The sequence below is a fragment of the Eptatretus burgeri genome, chromosome 13, assembly GCF_056783735.1.
Source record: "Eptatretus burgeri isolate ZD-2024b chromosome 13, Ebu_testis_v1, whole genome shotgun sequence".
In the NCBI taxonomy this organism is placed as follows: domain Eukaryota; kingdom Metazoa; phylum Chordata; class Myxini; order Myxiniformes; family Myxinidae; genus Eptatretus; species Eptatretus burgeri.
The window spans coordinates 10,879,732-10,903,415 of record NC_140973.1 but is presented as its reverse complement, the minus strand read 5'-3'; the positions used below and the strand labels follow the sequence as shown (position 1 = coordinate 10,903,415).

At 45.5% G+C, this 23,684-nt stretch overlaps 1 protein-coding gene and 2 pseudogenes across 2 annotated transcripts in view; 2 read left to right on the top strand and 1 right to left on the bottom strand.

The window, feature by feature from the left end:
• LOC147013837 (voltage-dependent L-type calcium channel subunit alpha-1D-like) overlaps nucleotides 1-23,684 on the bottom strand; it is a 283,507-nt gene that overhangs the window by 250,006 nt on the left and 9,817 nt on the right. The window lies entirely within an intron of this gene.
• On the top strand, nucleotides 13,867-16,943 carry LOC147013839 (uncharacterized; annotated as a pseudogene).
• LOC147013838 (uncharacterized) lies at nucleotides 17,081-20,905 on the top strand (annotated as a pseudogene).

Here is a 23,684-nt window from a genome sequence, read left to right as displayed (position 1 = left end):
ACACAGAATATGGTCCCAATGGATGGATGGATGGATACTTCCAGTGTCTAAACTTTTCAGCAATAGTTCGATGGTTTTTGTATTGTGGAATTATTGCATTTGGATACACCTTACAAAACTGCCATTGTGAGTGTGCGTACCTCGAGGGCCTTGGCCATCCTGCATATGTATGCATTTGTGCGTTTCTTTCATCATTGTTTTTTTTTTCGAACATCAAAAAAAAAAAAAAATTTCATCGTTTTCCTACGACGGTGCTCGATAGCTTTTGTCACAGCAGGAATTTTCTATGATTGCTTTGCCTGGCGAGAAATCAACTCATTATGCCTAATCAGTGCAACAAAACAAAACTGCCTATGGTTCTGTGTCTGCCTGTGCTAAAATATATTGGTGATAAGTGATTTTTACTTTCAAGACTCTCTCTGACTCACTCTCTGACTGACTCTGTGTCTGTGTCTGTGTCTGTGTCTGTGTCTGTGTCTGTGTCTGTGTCTGTGTCTGTGTCTGTGTCTCTCTCTCTCTCTCTCTCTCTCTCTCTCTCTCTCTCTCTCTCTCTCTCTCTCTCTCTCTCTCTCTCTCTCTCTCTCTCTCTCTCTCTCTCTCTCTCTCTCTCTCTCTCTCTCTCTCTCTCTCTCTCTCTCTCTCTCTCCCTGTCTCTCTGTCTCTCTCATTCTCACTCTCTAACTCTTTCTCTCTGACTCTCTCCCTCTCTCTCTCTCTCTCTCTCTGACTCAATCTCTCTCTCTCTCTCTCCGACTCTCTAGACTCTCTGGTACTCTGCCTGAGAGTAGCTTCACTGCTGCCAAAGCAGTCCCCAAGGCCTTGGCTTCTCAGCAGCAGTCAAGGTACGAATTTTGGGATCTGTTCAGGTTGCTGGTGGCAACTTGCCTACCCTTCCCAAAAAATTAATACACATCCATGAGCTTATGCACTCTTGCAGATGGGACACGCGGCTTAACATACATAATGTGCATGGCACACTTTGTGATGAAATTCCCGGTCTGCGAAACTGGGTCTGGGTGAAGAATCAAATCCAGACGAGATAGATAGCTGCATGGTAAGTGCCCTACCTGTACACCATCACGTCATACTTTCAAAACACTCCAGACACCCAAAATAGGTTTATGGAGTACATCATAGGATTATGACCTTGTGGTGAGGACATTGAACCGGACTGTTGTGGATTTAATTTCAGCTGAAGGCAGCGGCAATGTGCAATCGATGGATTTGGATTCTGAGCTTTGCTCAGAACACAAAACTTTGCTCAGGATAATTACCATATTGCTCGTGGATTGTCATTCAAAACTCAGCTGGCTCACTCAGTACCATCAGGGAGAAGGTGATCTGCTTGCTCGACCTGGTCTGGTCGACATTTCATGCCAGTCGACTTCAAATGGGCACTATGAAAAGGCAGTGCTCAATCTTCTTAATCCAATCGAAAACAAAAACACATGGTGTGTGGAGCACAAGCTGCAAATGTGTCAAAACCAAACACAGCAATGTTTCTAATTACAATTCTTGCTGCTTTGAAAAACACATGAACGACAAACTTTCTTTAACTAAATTTTAACAACCACCTTCTCACAGCTTGCAGATAATGTAGAAATATGGCGACAAGATAATTGGCTGCTGTCTCTGCCTGTTGCGGTCAGTACGGCATAAAAAGTCCGGCAGGGCGGTAGGTATAAAGGTAGTGTACTTACGTCTGAGCTGTCTAGTATGGGTTCGTTTGTCGGCCCAAATACAAACTGTTGGAATGTGTTGGATCACAAGGTGTCTCTCTCGTATGGACGGCAAGCTGAGCACACACATTTGCTTGCATTAGTCGGTGGATGTAAAAGATGTCACGGCACTTTTTGCCAAAACTAGGGGAGCTATCACCGGCATTCTGAACAAATTACAAATTCCTGTCCTGGTTACCGTTGGGAAGGCAAAGACAAACCACCTCGTGTAATGCTTCTGCAAGGCTGCTTTGGTGGTGCTGTTCCTGCCTTCAGGCAGAGCGCAACAAGGAGGAGGATGGATGACATAACAAGGCACAACGCATTTTCATTCAGGTCGTTATTTCCCACGTTTGTCCATTAATGTTCTAAACACCGGCTCGGAAGAACACCTGCCAAGTTTACATGAACAGAATGCGTGAAAGGCTACGAGACCTACATCAGGTGTTGCGGAGAAGTCAAAGATCAATTGTACGGTCATGTGACAAATAATTTGAACATTGTCGGATGGTCTTCATGAGCAGAAAGCAATCCACAAACAATTTGCCCTTTTGAGCATTGTTGCATTCCTTCAGCCAGGGAGATTAAAATAAGAGCAAGGGATACCAACCCGACAAGCGAAAGTGGATTTTCCACAAGGTTACACTGGCGTAATGGGTGCCAACTCTTTTTTTGCATTTTGAACAATTTCTTTTTCCAGCGTTTATGCAAATAAAATCAGAAATTATGATGACATTTCTGGGACTGTCCCCAATTAGCAAGCCTGAAGCTTTCAGCTTGCAGCAAGACAGCTCGCGTATAAGGCCATTTTCCCACTAATTGGCATCATCATCTGGAGGCGGGCTTTCACAGAGCTCGAATGACGGGCACAGAGAAACCTAAGGAATGCCGGAAGGGTATAGCATGTGCTTTGTATCTCCTATGGCATATGATCTTCACTTCATTGAAAGCAATTTTGAACTTTGTGGCACAAAATGGCTTCACAATGGAATTCAAAATCAGGTCGTCGACCCTTTGTTGCCGTGTAGCTCTATACTTTGTGTGTCCACTGATCGAGTGACCCGAGTACAAATTAATTCCGGGTTCTGCAAACTGGAGTTCTAAAGTATGAGGAATGGACAGTTTTAGGTGGGCTGATAATCAGGAAGTAGGCTACAACCATGATGATGAGAAAGAGGAAGAATTGTGTTAGTGGAGTAAAATAATAAAGTCAGAAGGAGGAGGGTGGGGGTAAAAGGAAAATGGGATTGTTTGTAGAATGAGCAAGTGCAACCTCACATCAAATTCCTTTCCTCCATCATTCCATTCTTCCTTCTTGAACTTGAACTAGAAAGAGCAATCAGAGATCGCAGACCCTCGCCAGGACTTGTTTTGTGTGGTGTCTTTGATGTGGCAAATAAATGCAAGGATGTACTAAATGAAAGGTCATTGATTGCAAATGAAAGGTCTAAATGGTCTTGTTGTAAATGTGTAAAGGTCAAATGGTCGAAAGGTCAAAAGCTCTGAAAAGGTCTAAATGGGTCTGAAGTGTCGAAAGGGTCATAAAAGGTCAAAGGGATATAGAGGGTGTAATTTGAAAAGGGTTGGAATTGTTTGAAGGGGTTGAAAGGGTCTTGGAACATCTAAAAAGGATCGAAAGGGTTAATTTAAAGTCGAAAGGGTCTTAAAATGTCTAAACATGGTCTAAAAGTCCAAGGGGTCAACAGGGTACAAAAAGGTCTGAAAGATGGGAGGTCGAAAGGCCTAAATGGTCTTGGGGGTTTTAGGGGTTTAAAAGGGGTCGGAGAGGATTTAAAGGGTGCTGAATGATGTAATGAGGACTTAAGGTTCTTCAGGATCGACAAGGTCTCAAGGCCTATACTGACGGGCACAGATAAATTTTAAGGGTCTAAAGGATCCGAGGGGTCTGAAGGGATTTAGGGGTCTGAAGGTTATAAAGGGTCCAAGGGGTCTCAAATGTCTTCGGGATCTTAAGGGTATTAAGGGTCTCAAGGAATCTCAAGGAGTCTCAAGATATGTTGGGTTCGAATGTAATTAATACACATACTCTTATTCTGTGCGGACAGACAAACAGGAAGGCGTCAGGTGGTACCTTGACCTTTGACATATATAGTCAAAAAACATTGACATCCTCGCCTTTGTCCTTCAGAATCCTCTGGTAAAGTTTGAAGAAGATAGCTGAAAGCGTTCGCGAGTTATCACACTCACAGACATACATACATACAAGACAGACCGACATATGACAAAAATCGAACGGACACAAACGCAATACCCTCTCCTCTGGCGAGAGTAATAAAACAGCCCATTCCAGCCAATGCAGGCCAAAGGCCTCTCAACTCATATGAGGGGTGTTTGGCATATTCAGCACACCTGTCCAGGGTGAATCAATAAGGGCGAGCAGCCATTACAATCGAACCTACAACAGTCAGTGGAGAAAGAAACAGGCCTTCAACAATTCGAAGAAACAGCCAGCATGCCCGTGTTACACACACGTCCATTATTTTGAAAGAACTGCAGCAATCCTGATTTATTTATTTATTTCAATGATGCTCATTGTCCTCCTCAAAGGCTGGCACTGATAAATAAGCTCGCAGTGCAGACTGAAACTAGAACGGCACTCGAGAGAGAGCGCGCACCTCCGCCTTCGGTGGCGGAGATAATTACAAGTGAATTTTGAACCATCCAGATAAACATACGTATCGATTACCAACTCTAATATCACTACTACTGCTACTTTAATGCCCCCAATCGTTGCAAACTTGTGAGGTTGGCTGGGGGAAAGCTTTTAGTCCAAAGTCCTTCACAAACCAGCTCTACACGCCTGTCGTTCGACTGAAGGTGACAGCCATTCGTAATTTGTTCAGGTTCCTGGCAATCACTTGTCTACTCTTCTCAAAGGCAACGTGGGATCTTAACCCAAGCTCGACAGTTCAGAGGTGAGTGCGCGTCCCTCTCGGAGTCTAGGCGACACTGCCAGCATATTGCCCTTTCAAGAAAAAGATGAAGAACAAAAAGAAATCCTCCTGAGCTCAGAATTTAATTCAGAAAAGGTCAAAAATTTGTTACTTTAGAGTTTGGAGACACGGTAGAGGCATCAGGAGGAGCAGAATTAGCCGTTAGATCAAGAATAAACGCACCCTGGAATAATTGGAGACCACCAAGTGGAATTATGAAGCACAGAAACCTTACATTACACGTAAAAGTTAGAGTTTATAAAGCGTGTATCAGACTGGTATTGATGTGGGGAAGTGAAACGTGGGTAATGCGGATATAACGTAAAAATAATGGGGAAAAAAAAAACAGAGATGAGAATGATCTGATGGATGGATGGATCATCTCAGAAAGAAAGAATCCCCTGCTCAGAAATCAGGAAGACATTAAAAACCAAGACTAGTGAAGAAGAAAGTGGGAAGAGAAGACTTGGTTTGTATGGTCATGTGCAACGAAGGTTGGAAGATGAAGCCGTGAATATAGTAATAAAGCTCGTGGTGGAAGGAAGAAAGCTGGGAGGACGTCTGAAAAAGATATGGAATGAAAATGTCAAGGAAGATATGGAACGCCATCATTCAACCAACCCCCTGAAAAAAGGGGAAAATGGTAAAAACATTTCTTCTTCTTCTTGGGTGTGTGTGTGGGTGTACATATGTGTAAACTGGAGAGGTGTACACCTCGAACTGTGATTAGTGGGGATGCCAGATCGTATTTGGAACCAACAACTGCCAGCTGCCACAAGGACACATCATGTTTCACTCCACCAATCACAACCAGGAAGCATTACCATTGTTTTAAGCAGTTGGGAGTTCTACGAATGAGGTTATTGAATTCTCTGATCTGGCCAAAAGCCACGATAATACTGCCATGATGATATCACATCTTTGCACTGCCAGAGGCCCTTCTGGGTTTACAGTCATGACGTCATAGTCTTTTATTTATTTGTCGATGGCTCCACACTCTGCCGTGGCATCCCTCATCCTTCGCAACAGCAGGCAGTGGCCTCTTCCTTTTCTTCAGACCTTGATAAAAAAAAAAAAAATTTAGAAGTTGTTCTAACACTTGGAATATGTCTTTCAATCCTGACAAACCTCAAACTCTCACTATCTCTCACCAAAAGTACCATCTGCCATGATCTGTCTTGGGAATGCCACATTCCAAAAGTTGGCCTCCAAAGCCACTCGTCGACTGGGCATCCTGCGTCATGCAAAGTCCTTCCTTGGCACACCGGAACTCCTATCCACCGACAAGACCTTCAGCCGCAGCTTGATGGAGTACTGCTCTCCCCTCTGGGCCGGCGCCCCTGCCTCACATCTTGCTCAGCTTGATGCCGTGTAAACCACGGCCTTCAAGATCATTGGAATCTCATGCAATGAAGCTGAGTATGGGCCTGTCACTTCCATCGCAGACAGGTTAGTGGTCTCTCTGTCTTCTTCCAACTGTTTTTTGGTTTTGCACCCTCTGCCATTTCTCCTGTCTGATGCGTCTTTTTCTTGATTGGCTCATCAAATTCGATGTCAAATGTGACATTGATGATGTTTGGTTATGCTGATGCAGAGTACACTCATTGACTTTACTTGGTGGTTCCTTCTTTAGGTAGAAGGTTGTAGACAGCAACTGCCCAGGATAGTATAGTCCAGCAGCATAGTCTGATATTTCAGATCAATTTTTCAAATTTGCATAAAAGCACCAAAATTGGTACATATGTTGACGAATGTTTTCTGAACAATTCTAGATATGGAGCCACCCGAGATTTTGCCTTGGTCAGCCAAAGTTGACCAATGAAAAGGAGAGGGAGGGGGGGGCTCAGGCAGTAGTAGTATCGGTCCCTTCTACGACCATTGCCTTTTGAAGCTACATGACTCTTTTTCAATTCACTTAAACAACATTCGTGGTCTTTCTTCGAACCTTTCCTCTTTTGAACATCATCTAACAAGCACCTCTCCGAATATCTTGCTTCTCTCAGAGATCCAATTGTCACGTGATATTCTTGTTAATCCTTTTACCACTTAGAACTTCAACTTTTACTCATGATTCCGCTTCAAAGGACGAGTCTGTGTCCACTCCAACATCAACATGCCTGTTGTACACCTTGTGGACCTTGAATCTCCAAACTTTGATGTCATCTGGCTTAAGATTTGTCTCCCGACCATCACTAATTTTCTCTGTTTCACTAACTAGCCTCCTAACTCCACAAACTTTATAACTTTCTTTGACTCTTAATTCCTGCCATGAGGCCATGACATCCTTACACCCTCAAGCAGAATTCCTCAATTTAAGAAACTTCAATGTACACCACAGGAAGTGGTTGAAATCTTCCCACACAGATGTTCGGGGAGATGAAGCTCTTACATTTTCCATTCCCAAACATTTGGAACAAATTATCACACATCCTACCCATATTCCAGATCGTCATGACTAATCTTCCAATTCTTTGGATTTGTTCTTCACCTCCAATCCATTATGTCACAGCAACACAATTTCATCTCAAATTGGTTCTTCTGACCACAATCTTGTAAACATATCTTCACTTACCACCACTCCTTCTCCTCTGACTACTCAGACTAAAGATCAGCATTGGCATTTCAATAGCACTGACTGGACTGGTTAATAAAACTTATTTTCTGACTTTCCCTGGGAAGATTACTGCCACTCCTCAGGTGATGCCACTATCTCTGCTTAACGTATAGCTGGAGTTATTGTTGCAGGAAAGGAGGCTTATATACCCTTATCTTTCAGGTCTATCTCTACTACCAGTTCTTGGTTCGATTACAATTCCTGCAAGGGATGCGGCATATCGGACATGGAAAAACTCTTCTTGCTCCGACTCGCATTGAGCTCACATATCTGCCAGAAATCATTGCAAGTATGTTATTCGTGAGGTCCTTGCAATTATATCCTTTATCCAAAATAAATGTGACAATATCTCATCTTCTTCCACTAATAGACCTTTCTGGTCCTTAGTTTAAAGTATCTCCACCAATATCTGTCGCTCTATCTTCCCTCCGCTTTTCCGTTCTGATGATACTATCGCTGTCTTTCTGACTGATAAAACAACTCTTTTTGGTTCTCTTTTCTCCTCTATTTCCACCGGAGTGGAAATATTTCCACTGCAGGGTCCACCGGAGTGCTCACTTCCTCAACATCGACCACAGGTTTGTTGTAGCAACTCTGAAGTTACAGCTGAAATCCAGGAGAATGGTACCATCCCAGCCTGGGCTGAATGTTGGCAAGCTCAATGATGAGAGGGTAACTGAGGAGTTTGTGAACAGGCTGAGTGGGGATTTGGGGGGTCTGGGTGCTTTGGGGGATCCTGAAGAGTTGTGGAGTGCCTTCAAGACCACTGTCCTTGATGTTGCCAGTGGTTGTCTTGGAACTCAGCATGGGGGGGGGGGGGGGGAAGAATAATTTTGTCTCTCAAGGGACACTGGATACCATTGACAAGAGTCGCAGGGCCAGGCTTAATGGCAGAGCTGAGCTGTTCAGGGAGCTGAGGCATAAAACTGTATGCGTGCTAAGGGTGGACAAGGAGGCATATGTGCAAGGAATCTGTGAGGGGGTACTCAAGTCACCTGTTGTCAAGTGATTTTCGTCCTGCTTACAGGGGAACTCACACATTGCGTTCATCCAAGCCCATCCCTCGGTGTAATGCAGCTAGAAAGGAGGGTGGTGGGCTCTTGACAGAGGAGTCCGAAGTGAAGGACCGCTGGGCCAGTTACTTTGAGCGGCTGTACCAGGCTGATCCCCCAGCTGTCGAGTTGGATGTTAGGGGTGTCGCAATCCCTGTTGCTCACCCTCCAAATCAACTGTTATCCACCTTCGTATGTGGAAACACAGGCTGCGGTGAACCGTTTGATATGGTGTAAAGCTCGTGGGATCTGTGGCATCCATGCTGAACTTCTCAATGCTGGAGGAAATGCTGTACTCATGTCACTGCATGCAGTTCTGTGCTCTGCATGGAACACAGGCATCATCCCAACTGACTGGAAGAGGGGCCTTGTTGTCTCTCTCTGGAAAGGGAAGGGTGATCGCCAGAACTGAAACAACTATCGAGGGGTGACGCTGCTCTCAGTGCCGGGCAAGGTCTTTGCTCGGATAATTTGGATAGGGTTCGCCACCATCCGCTTGAGCACCAGCGTCCAGAGCAATCAGGCTTTGCACCAAAGAGGTCAACGATTGACCGTATCCTTGCTCTTCAGGTCCTCACGGAATGCAGATGAGAGTTTCGGCAGGGGGACTGCTTGCAGCCGATGCTGATCTCTGCAAAGCATTTGATTCAGTGAATCGAGATGCCCTCTGGAGGATTTTTGGTCTTCGTGGGGTGCCACCAAAACTGATCAATCTGATGTCTGAACTATACTCTGGTACGGAGAGTGCTATGAGATGTGGTGGTACCATCTCTGGCTTATTTCCAGTTGTTACTGGAGTTCATCAGGTGTGTGTACTGGCCCCAACACTTTTCAGCGCTTGTATGGACTGGATTCTGGGGAGGTTGTCGGAGAGACCAAGCTGCGGTGCATCGTTTGGGAATGTCAACATCTCTGACATCAATTTCACAGATTATGTTGTACCTTCTTTGCAGAGACTCCAGATATCCTTTTGAGGGCCCTTGAGGTGCTGATTGAGGAGTTGGAGCCGCTGGGATTATGGGTTTCCTGGGTTAAAACCAAGATCCAGGCTTTCATTGACATATTGGATGCTGCTATCTTGTCTGTACCCGTTTGTGGTGAGTATGTTGAGGTCACGGAGAGATTCACTTACCTTGGCCATGATATTCATGTCTGTGCTGGCTGTGAGCCAGAGGTCAATAGATATCTGGGTCGGGCCTGGGGAGTCATGCATTCACTGAATCATCGAGTGTGGCGCTGTCGATAGCTGTAAAGGATGCCGAAAGTCCAAGTCGTCAGGTCATTGGTGCTTCTGTCTTGCTCGACGGATGTGACACTTGGACTCTTACCAGGGATCTGAAATGGAGACTTAATTCCTTTGGTACCAGGTCTCTTCATAGCATCATTAGCTATCACTGGTTGGACTTTGTACCCAACGAGCGGTTGCTGAGAGAGACTCAAATGAGATTTGTTACCTGCATAGTCCATTAACATCAGCTGCAGCTGTATGGACATGTGGCTCGCTTTCCTGACGCTGATTCTGCTCACCAGATTATCTGAGCGAGGCAGCCTCGTGAGTGGATGAGGCCAATGGGCCGACCACGTGCCTCGTAGTTGCAACAGGTTGATCGGCATCTCAAGGAGATGGGGATGGGCCAGGCACCTACCTGGAGGATGGCCAGACGGAGGACCCTGGCGTACCGGCAGAAAGTGCACGCAGCGACGCGCTGCTCCAGCGCATGTTCCCATACCTGACCTAACCTGACCTTAATGAGCACTTTATAGTATATGAGTGGAGCCTTTCTTGCATACAATGTTGATACTCATACAAGAGCCAACATAGAATGTACAACAATGGGAGCAGGAGACAAGAGGGGTGGGAGAGGGAAGGACAAAACATTGGGGAACAGAGACATTAGGAGATCTGTGGAAGGGTGAGGGACGGGGAGGTACACAGGGTAAACAAGATGGATACTACAGGGTCTTTCAGGAAAGAAAGCAGGGAATTTGAAGGAAGTCGGTCTGGGGTGGATTAACGGTGGTAGAAAAGATCATGGTTTTGGATGGTGGAAAATAAGAGATGGTGGTGAACAACTGTTTTGAAGGCCTGGAGGGAAGAATGGGATTGAAGAGAGTGTGGGAGTTTGTTCCAAAAGCGGGGAAAAAGAGGAAAGAAAGTGAAGGTGAGCAGTGATTCTTGGTTTTGGTAGTTTTATCAGAAGGGGGTTGCTGGCAGACCTTGAGCGCCCTACGAGGGGGGGAACATATCGCAGACAGAGCGTAGGGGGGAGGGGAGGCCGGAGACAAGACAATAGAAGACAGAAAGACCACCGACCTGCCTGTGGTGAGAGAGTAAAATGTACGGTGTCAAAACATAAAAAAGCTGTACGGTGTCAAACACCGTACCATTCATTTTTACCTTTTGAACTGACAAAGACCTAAGGCAACAACAGTTCTCCTGGAATGGTGCTTAAAATTTGGCCTTGCACGTTTCACCGTTGAGATGGCTCACTTTGGCAATTTATCGAAAGGTCTCCCTTTCTCATTTTGAACTCTTTGCATATCCTTCTCCTCCTCCTATTTTCTTCCCCTCTGTAATCTTCAACTCTTTTCCCTTTTTGAATCTCACTCCCTCTCCCTCAAACACATAATTGCTCTGTCCGCCTTGCCTGGCAACCCTGCTGCTCAATGCTTGCAAATCATCTCACATACTGAGTCGTGGGGTGGCCTGGAGGGGAGAGAGTAGGAAGGGGGGAGGGAGTGTGTGAGTGTGTTCCGAGTGGAAAGACAACTTCAAAGCCAACCACCAATTGCTCTCTCACAGGTGGGAGTAGTTGGCAGACTGCGATTGCACAGGTAGACCAACGAGCATGATGCTTGGCCGTGTCGGAAAATGCATCTTCTCAAACCATCGACCTTAGTTTTTCAGCAGGTTTCTCCGGCACAGAAATAAACTGCATCGACAATCTTTCCCAATGGAAAGGTTCACTGTCTGTGGGAACTGAAAAAATATATATATCATCGACAATCTCTATAATGCCCGAGGAATGAAACGAGTGATGCATTTAAATCCCAACACTGGATGTTCAGCTCGATTTTTTCACTTTTCCTGCTGACGACGACGACGACTCACAGAGGAGCCTGTAAAGCAACAACCACGTGAAGGATGAGGACATCTTGAGTGATGCCTCAGAGAAATCATTGCAAGTGATTCAATCCCATGTTGAATGTGTTCAGTTACTGTGCTGACATTTTGCCGCGATGTGTCCGTTTCAAACTCAGACAACAAAAACAAAAGGTTTAAAATTATTCTGGAAACCAAATAAATAAAGATAAAAATAGTGATAATTCGACCTTTGATTGTCCAATCGAGTCACAGAATTTGTATTATAACAAAAACTTCCATTTATCAAAGGTGGTGGGGATATTCATTGGCATACTCTGCCAAACCCACACTTAGCAACACATGGCCAGCGGGATGGTTGTGGGTTTGGGGGGAGAGGGTGGCAGTGTTGAGAGAAGAGGAGTTCACATTAAAGGATGGCCGATAAACTCGCTGCATGGAGCTAAAAATCCTTCTGCAATTACAAGCGATCGAAGTGCATCACAATCAAACACCTTTTGAATGCCGCTTGCTGCAAACGCTAACGTCACCTCCATGCTGAGAGTTAGAATCTCATCCATGCTATGCCAGGCAATTGGTAATTTACGTTGAGCCTGCCACTTTGGAATTTTGGTGAGGGTCCTCTTCTGGTGAACCACACGAAAACGCAGAGCACTATAACAGCTGTCCGAAGGGTGCCACCAAGAGGATGAGCGGCAATTCTGAGTTCACTTCAACAGCTTGCATTGTTATCCCACTCCACCCCATCTTCATGCTGTGCAAGTTGATGGAGTTCGTTGGACCGTGTCAATTTCTCTCCTGAGGAAGTGGATCCATCTCTTGCCGGGCTTCATATCTCCTCGGGAACTGGACCTCAGGGGGTTAGTGATAAACCCCCGAAATCCTATAGTCTGACCCAGCTTGTAGCATTGGATAATCTTGAATGCTTTCCTTTGAATTCATTTACTGCATGAGCAATCAGACGAGTGCCAAAACAAAGAAAACGACAACACGACGACAAAAATAATTGACCGACTACTTATCTTCTGCCATATTTCCTTGGAGACGCTCTGATAATAGATCATTAGGAATCCTCACCAATCACAACTCATTGAATCAGTCCGGTTTCCTCACTTGCTAATGACCAATAAGACTACCAATGCCCTTTCTCACAAAGTTTTTTTTTATGGCAACCATCCATCACAACATATCTGAATAGTAAAGCCTCATAGCACTAATTGTTTTATCTGCCCCACACCCCCCCCACCCCGTGTGGGTTTTGTTTAATCTCATTGCTGCTTAAATATCTATTTAGTATGAAAATTCTGCCATTTATTTACATCCTACTGGCATGGGTACCCGGCATTGCCTGGTCTATTTTTGTGGGGATCTAAAACACTTCCTTAAGCCGCTGTCACACCTTGACGATTTAGCCAGCGTATGCCGACGTATGAAAAATTTGTCTAAAACGCTGGCACACGTCGAATGCGTTATGGGTAAGTTTTGTATACGCTAAGAGCACGCCGAAGCACGCTGGCATACGTCGTAGTATGCTGAGCTCGTCGACAAATTTTAACATGCTCAAAATTTTTCGACGTATGCCAGCGTATGACTCACACGTTCCGCATACACTGGCCATAAGTTGTAGGCACGTTACGCGATAGTTGACACACGTTATTAGTCAGCTACTCATAAGTCGAAACAGGTCAAGGTAATGTTTAGTGTACCCAAAACTTATTTCTAAACTATAGTCCATGGGCCCAGGCATATATTGGTACCATCTGAGGAAACCAAACTTTAGGGCTACTAAGTTATTGGTAGGGACTATATGATTATTTCAATATGTGATAACCGTTCCAGAAGAGCAGCTTAGTGCATGTATTTTGCATTTTTACCATTTTACCATTCTGAGATATTGATGTTATGGGGGAAAAATCACACAATGGACTTTTGACACATCCCATGACGGTAATATCATTCAATAACAGCTCAGGATATCCAGATTTGTTATCTGCACACTTACAACAAGCATACTTCCCATCTTGAGGCACATGCTTTAGTTTTGTATTCAAATTACTGCTGATTTGCACGCTAGATTTTGTGAAATTTTGCGGATTTATTATATTCATTATTTACGGAATGTTGTGTGTCCCATGTGAGTGCCACAGTCCTAATGGATCAGCTACCCATATGTACCTGGTTTGCAGGGAAGCACAAAGGAGGACCATCCAGCTGGTTTCAACAAAGTTGTCAACTTTTTCCTTCCCCTACCCCCGAAATGCAAATTGCAGCTGAATATATGAAAATTACAATGTAGCTCAAACTTGATATAATCTTTCGCCCCACCAGAAATGTTTCAGGTTGTGCACTAATGTCATAAGTCATAAGTGTCATAAGTGTATCCGACTTTGTTGTTGTATATTGCAGTGACTGCGGCTGATTGACAATGGAGTCCACTGGTGAAGAAGAACGCGCCAGGTTTCCACGGAAGAGTGCACGCATGGACTGTGCAATCCACTGTTCCGATGAGGAGGCAGACGCAAAATTGGTGTCACCACAAAACATTGAGTCTTGGAGAACTCTGCTGAGATACGAAAGCATGCCCCTATCCTGAACATGTCCAAATACTTACCCGTGGGAGAAATCCCACCAGTACAGTACCATCGCAAGTGCCGCAGCATTTTCACCATGAAGAAACTTCTTGACTCTATCATTGCCAGAGAAGATCCCAGGGGAAAAACTGCAAAAGACACTCCCAGGAGGTCATCTTGAGAGGCGCCCAGCACGTCAAGGGTATATGATGAACAGTGTATCTTCTGCGAAAAAGCGAGCAAGTATCTGAGAGGTCAAAACACCAGGGAGCCCCTCACGCATTGCGCCGAGTTACGTGCTGATGACAGAATCAGGGCAGCAGCAGTCAGGAAACTCGATAATAGGATGCTTGCTGTTGTGAGCAGAAACCTTGTTGCTGCAGAGGGACATTACCACAAGTCTTGCTTCACAAAGGATCATTCCACCAGCGTTAACATAGAAGGTGAGGAACAAGGCGAAGACATTCAAGCTCGACAGGATGAGGCAGCAGAGAAGCACTCCTCCAGTGAACTCTTCAGGTACATTAGAAATGAACTCTTCCCCAACCCCGAAGTGTTACCCTTGAGAGATCTAACTTCCAAACTGGTGACATGCATGAACTCCTGTGGTATAAGTCAAGTCAAAGATTCAACGAAGAAACACCTTCGTCGTAAGGTTGAAGCTGAGTTTGCGGGAGCACTGCACATATTTCAGGACAGCAAAGGAAAAGTTCTTCTTTATCCAGACAGCCTTTCGATGAGTGAGCTTGCCAAAGTGACAGATGCCTTGAAGGTGGAGTTACACAATGTGACCTTTGCCAACACTGGAGATGTCATAACCAAAGCAGCATTGAAGATGAGAGAGGACATCAAGAAGCAAGATGTCACTCAAATATGGCCACCAGATGTGGAGCACAGTGATGGCAGCATCCCTGAATCTGTGACCAACTCCTGAAAACAATGCTGACAGGAGAAAAGGAGTGCACAGATCCATCACAAAGGGTCACGCGACTTGTCAGCTCCTTTGGCCAGGACTTGGTCTATGCCGTTTCTGGCGGCAAGAACATTCCAGCGAAGCACATCCTCCTACCGTTTGCTGTGAAGTCCTTGACGGGGAACGTAGAACTGATTAGTACACTGAACCGGCTGGGCCACAGCACTTCAAACTCGAAGGTCGAGGAGATCGACACAGCCCTGTGTCTGCAGGAGCTGGCACTGTCGGAAAGTGCTGTAGCTTTGCCGGGGAATATCTACCCTGGCTTGGGACAACATCGACCGGCTTGAACAAACTGTCAGTGGAGAGGGGACATCTCACAGAGTGAACGGAATTGCTGTCCAAGCGAAAGTCATCAGACCTCAGCCACTAAAAGTCACTCCCACTGTTACCAAAACAAAGAAAAGGAGTATCAGCGCTGCACCAATGATGCTGGCCACATATAATGCTGGGAAGCGAGTGGGACCATCAACCACAACATGTGTGGATGCTGACACTACTGCCGTAGTCCAGGATGCCAGGAGAAAGAACAATGTCTGGCTTCTTGCTCGCAGGTCAGTCCCAGGGTCTCAAACAGTCAGCAGCTGGACAGGATTCAACATCCAGGTCCGAGATCAAGTGCCAGTGATTCAGGACAATATCGGCTACCTGCCCACAATCAATGCTCCTGCCACACAGATGTCCACTGTCAATGAAGTGCTGAACCAGTCACTCAGCATCATGCAGTCACTGCAGCTGACCAAGATCATCTGCGTATTCGACCAAGCACTCTATGCCAAAGCTGCTGAAATAGCATGGAAGCACGAAGACAAGTTCAAGAACATCATCCTCAGAATGGGTGCATTCCACACCATATGCAACCTGCTCTCGACCATTGGAAAGAGGTTCCAAGATGCCGGTTTGAGGGACTTGTGCGTCGAGTCAGGCGTGATTGCCGAGGGTTCCATAGCTGGGGTGATGGAAGGCCGCAAGTACAACCATGGTGTGAGGCTCCACAAGCTTGTGTACGAAGCATTGATGAGGCTGGCCTGGAAAGGATTCCTCCCATGGCTGGAGGAGAACCACATTGCAGACCTGTGTCACCTGGAAGAAACCCTGACCAGCATCAGCAACTTCTGTGATAACATCTGTCAGATGTCGTTCAAGGAGGTGCTGGAGAATACCTCATGCGTCCGCACCATGGAGCTATTCCAAGTCTACCTCAACTACCTCAGGGATGGGAATGGCGATCTCTCAGCATTCTGGATGTCGTATGTCGACATGGTAGAGATCATGCTGGCACTCCTTCGAGCATCCAGAGAAGGGGACTGGATGTTACACCGAGCATCCATCCGAGAGATGATTCCATGGTGCTTTGCCTATGACAAGCTGAATTACGCCCGATTCCTACCCTACTACTATGCACAGATGTCCCGACTGCCGCTCGACCACCCGGAAGTACATGAGCACTTCATGGAAGGTGGCTTCTCGGTTCAGATCGGCACCATGAACCCATTTGGACGGATTCCCATGGATCAGACGATCGAGGAGACTGTCAACAAAGACACACAGACACCTGGAGGAACGAAAGGATTCAGCCTGAATCCAGGAGCTGTGACCCGATACTATCTGACATCAGATTACCGCAGTATGTACCTTGAGCACCTGAGGGATATGGTAGGTCGAAGTTACTCCCAGCTGAACCATCCAGATCTGCAGTTACCTAGGATCTGGGGGGATGAGGCTGACATCCAATCCTTGGTGGATCTCATGGAGAACAGCTGGCTGGATCCACTGAGTCCTGATCAAGCACAGTTTGTCAGCTTGTCGACCGCTACTGTTGCTCCTCCTGATGTTGCCAATGACCACCTCGCGGCTCGCACGGTAGGAGAGGAGGCATACCAGGATTTCAAGAAGAAACGCCTGGAGACAAATCCACCAACTGCACAGTTCAATGACAAGATGCCAAAAAGAACTTGAAAACATTCACCCACATCCGGAAGAAACCAACCAGCAAAGCGCAGGCCAAAGAAATTGTTCTCAAGGCTGATAGGAACCTGTTTGGGCACATGATCCTTGTTGCTCAGAGTCGAGATCTGCACATGAGAGATGTCTTGGCACACCCCCTGGAGCCCTTGCCATGGTCAATTGCTAATGGCGATGGATCTCTGCGGAAGACGAACAAAGCAACCCTTGCCAGAGAGCTGGAAAAGAGTTTCTCCCGCTGAAGTTATTGCAGAGCCATCAGCAACTGTCATTGATGGCATGAGCCTGGTACAGAAGATGAAAGGGAATGACAAGACGTTTTCACAGCTGGCTGAAGCGATACTGTCAACGGCTCTTGATGATGGAGCCCAGAGTAAACGCATTGATGTTGTCTTCGATGTTTACCGAGAGACGTCCATCAAAGACGCAGAGAGATGCAACAGAGATGCAAGCACAGCAATCCAGTTCAGGAGCATCGCACCGGGCCACAAAATTCAGCAGTGGAGGAAACTGCTCTGCAGCTCTTCCAACAAGGCAAATCTAATCAAGTTACTGGTAGAGGAGTGGAAAGAACCAAAAAGCAGGGAGAAACTGAAGGAAAAGTTGCTCTATGTAACCTGCGAGGAGGTCTGCGACAAGCTCACCAAGGACCACTGGGAGGAGGTGGCAGAGCTGAAGTCCACGCAGGAGGAAGCAGACACCCGAATGCTTCTGCATGCTCTGCATGCAGCAGAGGCTGGGTACAAGGCTGTGGTGATCACTGCCGAAGATACAGATGTCCTCGTGCTGTGTCTTGCCTTCAATTAGGACATCCCATGCCCCGAGAATCAGAAGTGTGGTACGCAAACCCGCACACGGTTCCCAGACATTGACAAGCTTGCTAGATCGATGGGAGACATTGTCTGTGATGCCCTGGTTGAACTGCACATGTTCTCCGGTTGTGATACTGTCAGTGCCTTTGCAGGCCGGGGAAAGATCGGCGCCATGAAGCAAATGAAGTCGGATAAGACCGACCAAGAGGCCTTCAGTCAGCTCGGTGATTCATGGGAAGGATCCACTGAGCTCTTTCAGAAGCTGCAAGAGGTCACCTGCCACATGTACGTGCCGTCTACCAACACCACAAAGTCAATGAACTCCGACATCAACTCTTCTGTGCCAGACTGGGAGAGATAGAGTCCAGTCAGCTTCCACCATGTGAAGACTGCCTCTTCATGCACGTCCTCCATGCAAACTACCAGGCTGCTATTTGGAGGCGCTGTCTGCAATGCCAACCCTATGTTCCAAGTCCAAGTGTTGTGGATGGACCACTGATGATGACGGGAAGCTGGCCATCGAGTGGATGCAGGGTTCTCCAGCACCGGATGCAGTGTTGCAACTGCTTTCCTGCAAGTGTGGACGGTCGTGCAAACTCCCAGACTGCACGTGCCTTGCCAATAGCTTGAAGTGCACTGACATGTGCAAGTTGCGAACCTGCAGCAACCAGCCCGCTGATGTCGAGGAAGAGGTTGTTGACCTTGAGGACTCTGATGCTGATAACAGTGATGAAGACTAGACTACTGATCCATGGTTTGAATGTTTTGGCACAATCACAAGGACATTCATGGCTACAAATATGCTTGAGTAAAACATAGTACATAAACATGCCACAGTAGCATGGTGAAATTTGGGTTATCCGTAAATTTCACATTTTGGACGCTTGTTGGAACTTGGGTAGGGGAAGGGCAATTCCTTTAACTGTGGTAAAAACTTGTAAAATGTTCACAAATGTTTTCCTCATACAACATGTGCATGTTGTCGGCTACTGCAGTTCAGTAGCACTACCCAGGGAACTTGTATGACAATATTATAAATTAAAATGGACTGAAAATCACTAATCAGCAACATTTTGAGAGGCCCAATTGTTCGCCCCTTTCTGCCATAAAACAAATTCTGCCTTCAGGAATGACAGAAAGGATTATTCGGATGGTATAAATAAAACATTTCAGACATGTATTTGTGGTTTGCAGTTCATTCTAGCCACATGTGGAAACAGCAATTGCATCATTCGTGAATGTTTCTGAGTTTGCCTTTTCGCTTTCATTATGCGGAGGGTGGGTACATTCCAGAGATGATAACTACCAATCAGCTGCCAGTCTGCAATGGTTATCACATCAAAATATGATATATATATATATATATATACATACACCAATTCAAAAATTATAACTAGGATTGGTTTCCTTCGATGGTACCTGTGCTGTATCCACTGCACCTCGTACACCATAGTACCGACAAGTGGAATTTCTGGCCTGGGCCCATGGACTATTATGAGTAACGTGTTGTAGGCACGTTACACGATCGTTGACACGTCGACACACGTTACTTGTAAGTTACTCATAAGTCAAAACACGTCGAGGTAATGTTTAGCGTCAGTGTTCCAGACTTCATGGTTTATTATTTTTTTTTTTCTTCGGCATGACGGTGATGTTGACACTTCGATTTCTAGTGCGGTTATAATATAATATAATTAATAGGCTTCCGCTCAACGATTTAAATCATAACCGCACTAGAAATCGAAGTGTCAACATCACCGTCATACCAACGAAAAAAAAAACAAAAACCATGGTGTCGGGAAGTGTTTGAGGCCAAAAAAAAAAGGAACACCGACTGGTTCCTCCTGTGTGAAGCCCATTTTTCTATACCAATTCCCCTAAACGCTGCCAATACACCATTATACGGTAGCTGTAAATTGGTAACACGTTCAGTAAGTTCTGTGGTCGTCCAGAAGACGTCAAATATGTCTACATACGTCAATATGCATTGGAGATACGTTACACATAGGTTCAAAGCACGTTACTCATAGGTTAGAAATAAGTTTCGTGTATGCTAAACATTACCTCGACGTGTTTCGACTTATGAGTAACTTACAAGTAACGTGTGTCGACGTGTGTCAACGATCGCATAATGTGCCTAAAACTTATGGCCAGCGTATGCGGAACGTGTGCGTCATACGTCTAAAAATTTTAAGCATGCTTAAAATTTGTCGATGTGCTCGGCGTACTACGACGCATGCCAGCATGCTTCAGCATGCTCTTAACGTATACAAAACTTACCCACAACGTATTCGACGTGTGCCAGCGTATTCGGCAATTTTTTCATACGTCGGCATACGCTGGCTAAAACGTCAAGGTGTGACAGGGCCTTATCACTTCGATGTCTAGTGCGGTTATGATTTGAATCGTCGAGCAGCAGCCTTTTAATAGGCTACGCCACGTGATTGTCGGCGATACGCTGCCACACGCTATGCATATGTTAGACTATCGTTGGGCATAGATTGTGAACGCCAACAACATGCTAAGCATTCGTTGGTATAAGTTATCTATAAGTTTTCGAAACGTTCTGTGTACGTTACTAATACGTTATGCATACGTCCAACTCGTTATGAATACGCCAAAAACTGAAAAAAACATCAATAGTTCAGCGTACGCCAGCATTTTACATACGTTTTGATACGTTGCCATATGCTGGCTAAAACATCAAGGTGTGACAGCGGCTTTACATATACGAAGGAATGGGGTCGGGGATCATTTAAGACTTCCTTTCACGTAACTACAAAGGCGTAGGCACTTTCGAGAGATTAAAAACAAAAAAAAAATCCAAAAAAGATCCAACTTGTTTATCCCAAAATTCTCAAATTTTTTGGGCCTAAAACACTTCCCGACACTCACCGATGAACCTTCGAAAGTTTGACGAAGGTCCGTTCAGCGAGCTCTGAGAAAAAATGACGACGCATACACACGGCTCTCTTATAGTTTAGATTCACAAATCATTTCAGAATTATAATCAGTTCTGGTCATAGTCCTGGACTCATATCTGGACTTGCATCCATTCAAACAGGTTGTCCAAATGATTTGGTCAAATCAAACAGGTTGTCCTCGGAATTGCAGGTTCAAATCCAGCGAAGGCAGCAGTATTAAGGCTTTTGAATACTAAGCTTTTTATTTGGAACGTGAAAGAATAATTGTCACGTTGTTGTAAAATCATCATTAAAAACACACCTGCATCACCGATGGCCCTCAGTGAGGAGGTAACCTGCCCTCTCTGGTATGGTTCTCATGTGATGCCAATACACACTTTGTGTTTGAGTCAACATTCCCTCAGTGAACCATTGGGGTGGCACTAAAATGCTACCAATGAAAAGGCAGTGCAACCTAAATTCCCGTAATTTATTTATTTTGTGTGTGTGTGTGTGTGTGCATACAATGTCAAGGCTCATGGAGGAGGTAGACCATATAATGTGTCAGGATGCAACAGAATGGAAAGAACACGAGAAATAGAGGAAGCTAGTTCGGGTTAGGGTTGAGGGACAAAACAGAGAGCGACTTGGAGAAATAAGGGGAGTGGGGAAGAATGAGAGAAAGGGGAGGACACAGGGGGGTGAACAACACGGACACAGCCACAAACTCTCAATCACAGAAGTGGAACGAAAAACTCGAAACGCGGAAAGAGGTGGGCTTCGGAGGGTTAGTGGGGGTAGAAAAGATTATGGTTGTGGATGGGGGATGACATGAGATAGTGGTGAGCAGCTCTCTTCCAGCTCTGGAGAGAAGAATGAGGTTGAAGAGAGCAAGGAAGTTGGTTCCACAGGTAGGAAAGAGGAACAAATGAATGGAGCTAAGCAGTGATTCTGGATTGTTTGGGAAATTCCCCAGAAGGGGGTTACTGCTGGACCATGCGCATCCTACCCCTGTCATGCGAATGAAAAATAAAGCTTTTTTCCTCTTCCAAGTAAGTAATCCCAAAAGTTACATTCTCTTGAATTTTGCTGCTTTTTAATCTACACTTTTACATTCCCTCCTCCAAGCACAATGGGGCCAAGTTTGAATCCCGACCCGACTAGAAACTGTCGGATTGGTCTTTTGTGGACAAGGTGGTGCCTCATAAAGTTCACTCTAACAGATGGATGGTGAGCCAGGTCTCCCGTCTGCCAGCATTATCCGGTGGGCATTAAAAATCTCACGGTGTCCTTCGTGATCGTTAAGCGAGATGTCACCGGCACCCCTACCAAATCAAAAACTATTGCCCAAACCTGCAGGGGGCACTGCATCAGTGGCACAGCCACACTCTCAGGCAATGATGCAAAGCAGCAACCAGGTGTTACATCAGAAAAAAAAAATATATATATATATATATATATATATTTAGTTGCCCTTAACATCCAAAGAAGGCCGGCTGTTCATACCAAACGTGTGAACTACATCACATCGAATTGTATATAAAGGAGAAACAACCCAGATAGCAACCACCACCTGAGATAGCAAGTGGGGTGAACCTGGTGTCAAGGAACCTCCAAGAACACAAGACAGCTTGCAACACACAAGGAGAGAAGAAGCATGACAGCATGACAGAACTCGCAATGCTTGGCTGCTGCTCAGTAAGCTCCAATTCAGGACTTGCCCTCAAGATATTATCAAATGTTAATTATGTCAATGCAGCCAAACCAAGTAACGGTCCAAAACCTTGAGTAACAAGAACGGTACTCGGTAGAGCACACATCTCCGCCAGCCTGAACAGTTTATGTTTTGTATCCCACTGATAGACCGCGGATCTGGATCCAGACCTGAACCAAAATCAAATCCGCTTGTTCCTGTCACTGAACAAACTCATCCGCAACGTTTTGAAATATCGTGCAACACTGTATCGTTTTTGGCCCCATCTCTCAATGTTGAAGAATCACTTAAAAGATTTTTTTTTAATTCTCGTATCCAGATTCAGTTCAACAAAAACGAATCAATTCATCCTTGTTAAACACATGCACACATGCACGCACACACAACTTGGCCACCAAGTTTGGTCCAAATCCATCCATAACTTTCTAAGATATCGTGTTATGTATCGTTTTCTGCAGCATCACTCAATGGTGAAAAATCAGTTTTAAAAATTCTTGTATCCGGATTCGGATCTTCACCACAATCGAATCAATTATTCCTTGCGACACAACCAACCTGTCCACCGAGTTTCGTCCAAATTCATCAACAACGTTTTGAGATACCATGTTCACATACAAACAAACGGACAGACGGGTGAAAACGTAACGTCTGCCCACCTGCGGTAGTGGAATTAATGAGACACCCAGTGCTCGTCAAAGGATACAAACCCAACGTTCGATGGATATGTTCAAACCCAAGCTTCTTTCTTCATTAACCTTCAACGTTTACTGTTGAGCGTTCATTATTTTAAGACAGATGCAAGAGATGGCCAATGGGGGGCAATTTTCAGTAAAAGGAGGTGGCATGATGTGCTACATCGGGGGTGAAGCAAAGAATTATTTTTTTAGGAAGAAGACTGAAATAAGGGAAGAGGAGAAAGAGGGAAGAGGAGAAAGAGGAAAAGGAATAGGATGAATGGCTTACTTAACTAACACCTGGAGGAGCTCACGCATTGAGGTTCCTGGCCTTGTCGTCTAATCCCAGCTCTTTCAGGTTTTGCATTTTCTGCTCTCGTCGCTCTGTCCAACCCCTCGAGCTGACAAGTTCCATTACAAACTCTTTCCTTGTTACAGTCCTCAAGTCTAAACATTGTGTTCCCCTCCAACCATTCATCTCCCTCTTCTCTCGCGTGTGGAACTGTCTTCTTGTGCTCTTCTGTCCAGTCCTTCGGGTCTGTCGCCAATCGCCACCTCAAGGTCTCTCCCATTTCTACCTCTGTACTTTTCAACGCCCACTGAGACCCTGGCTGTCCCTTCACCTGCATGAC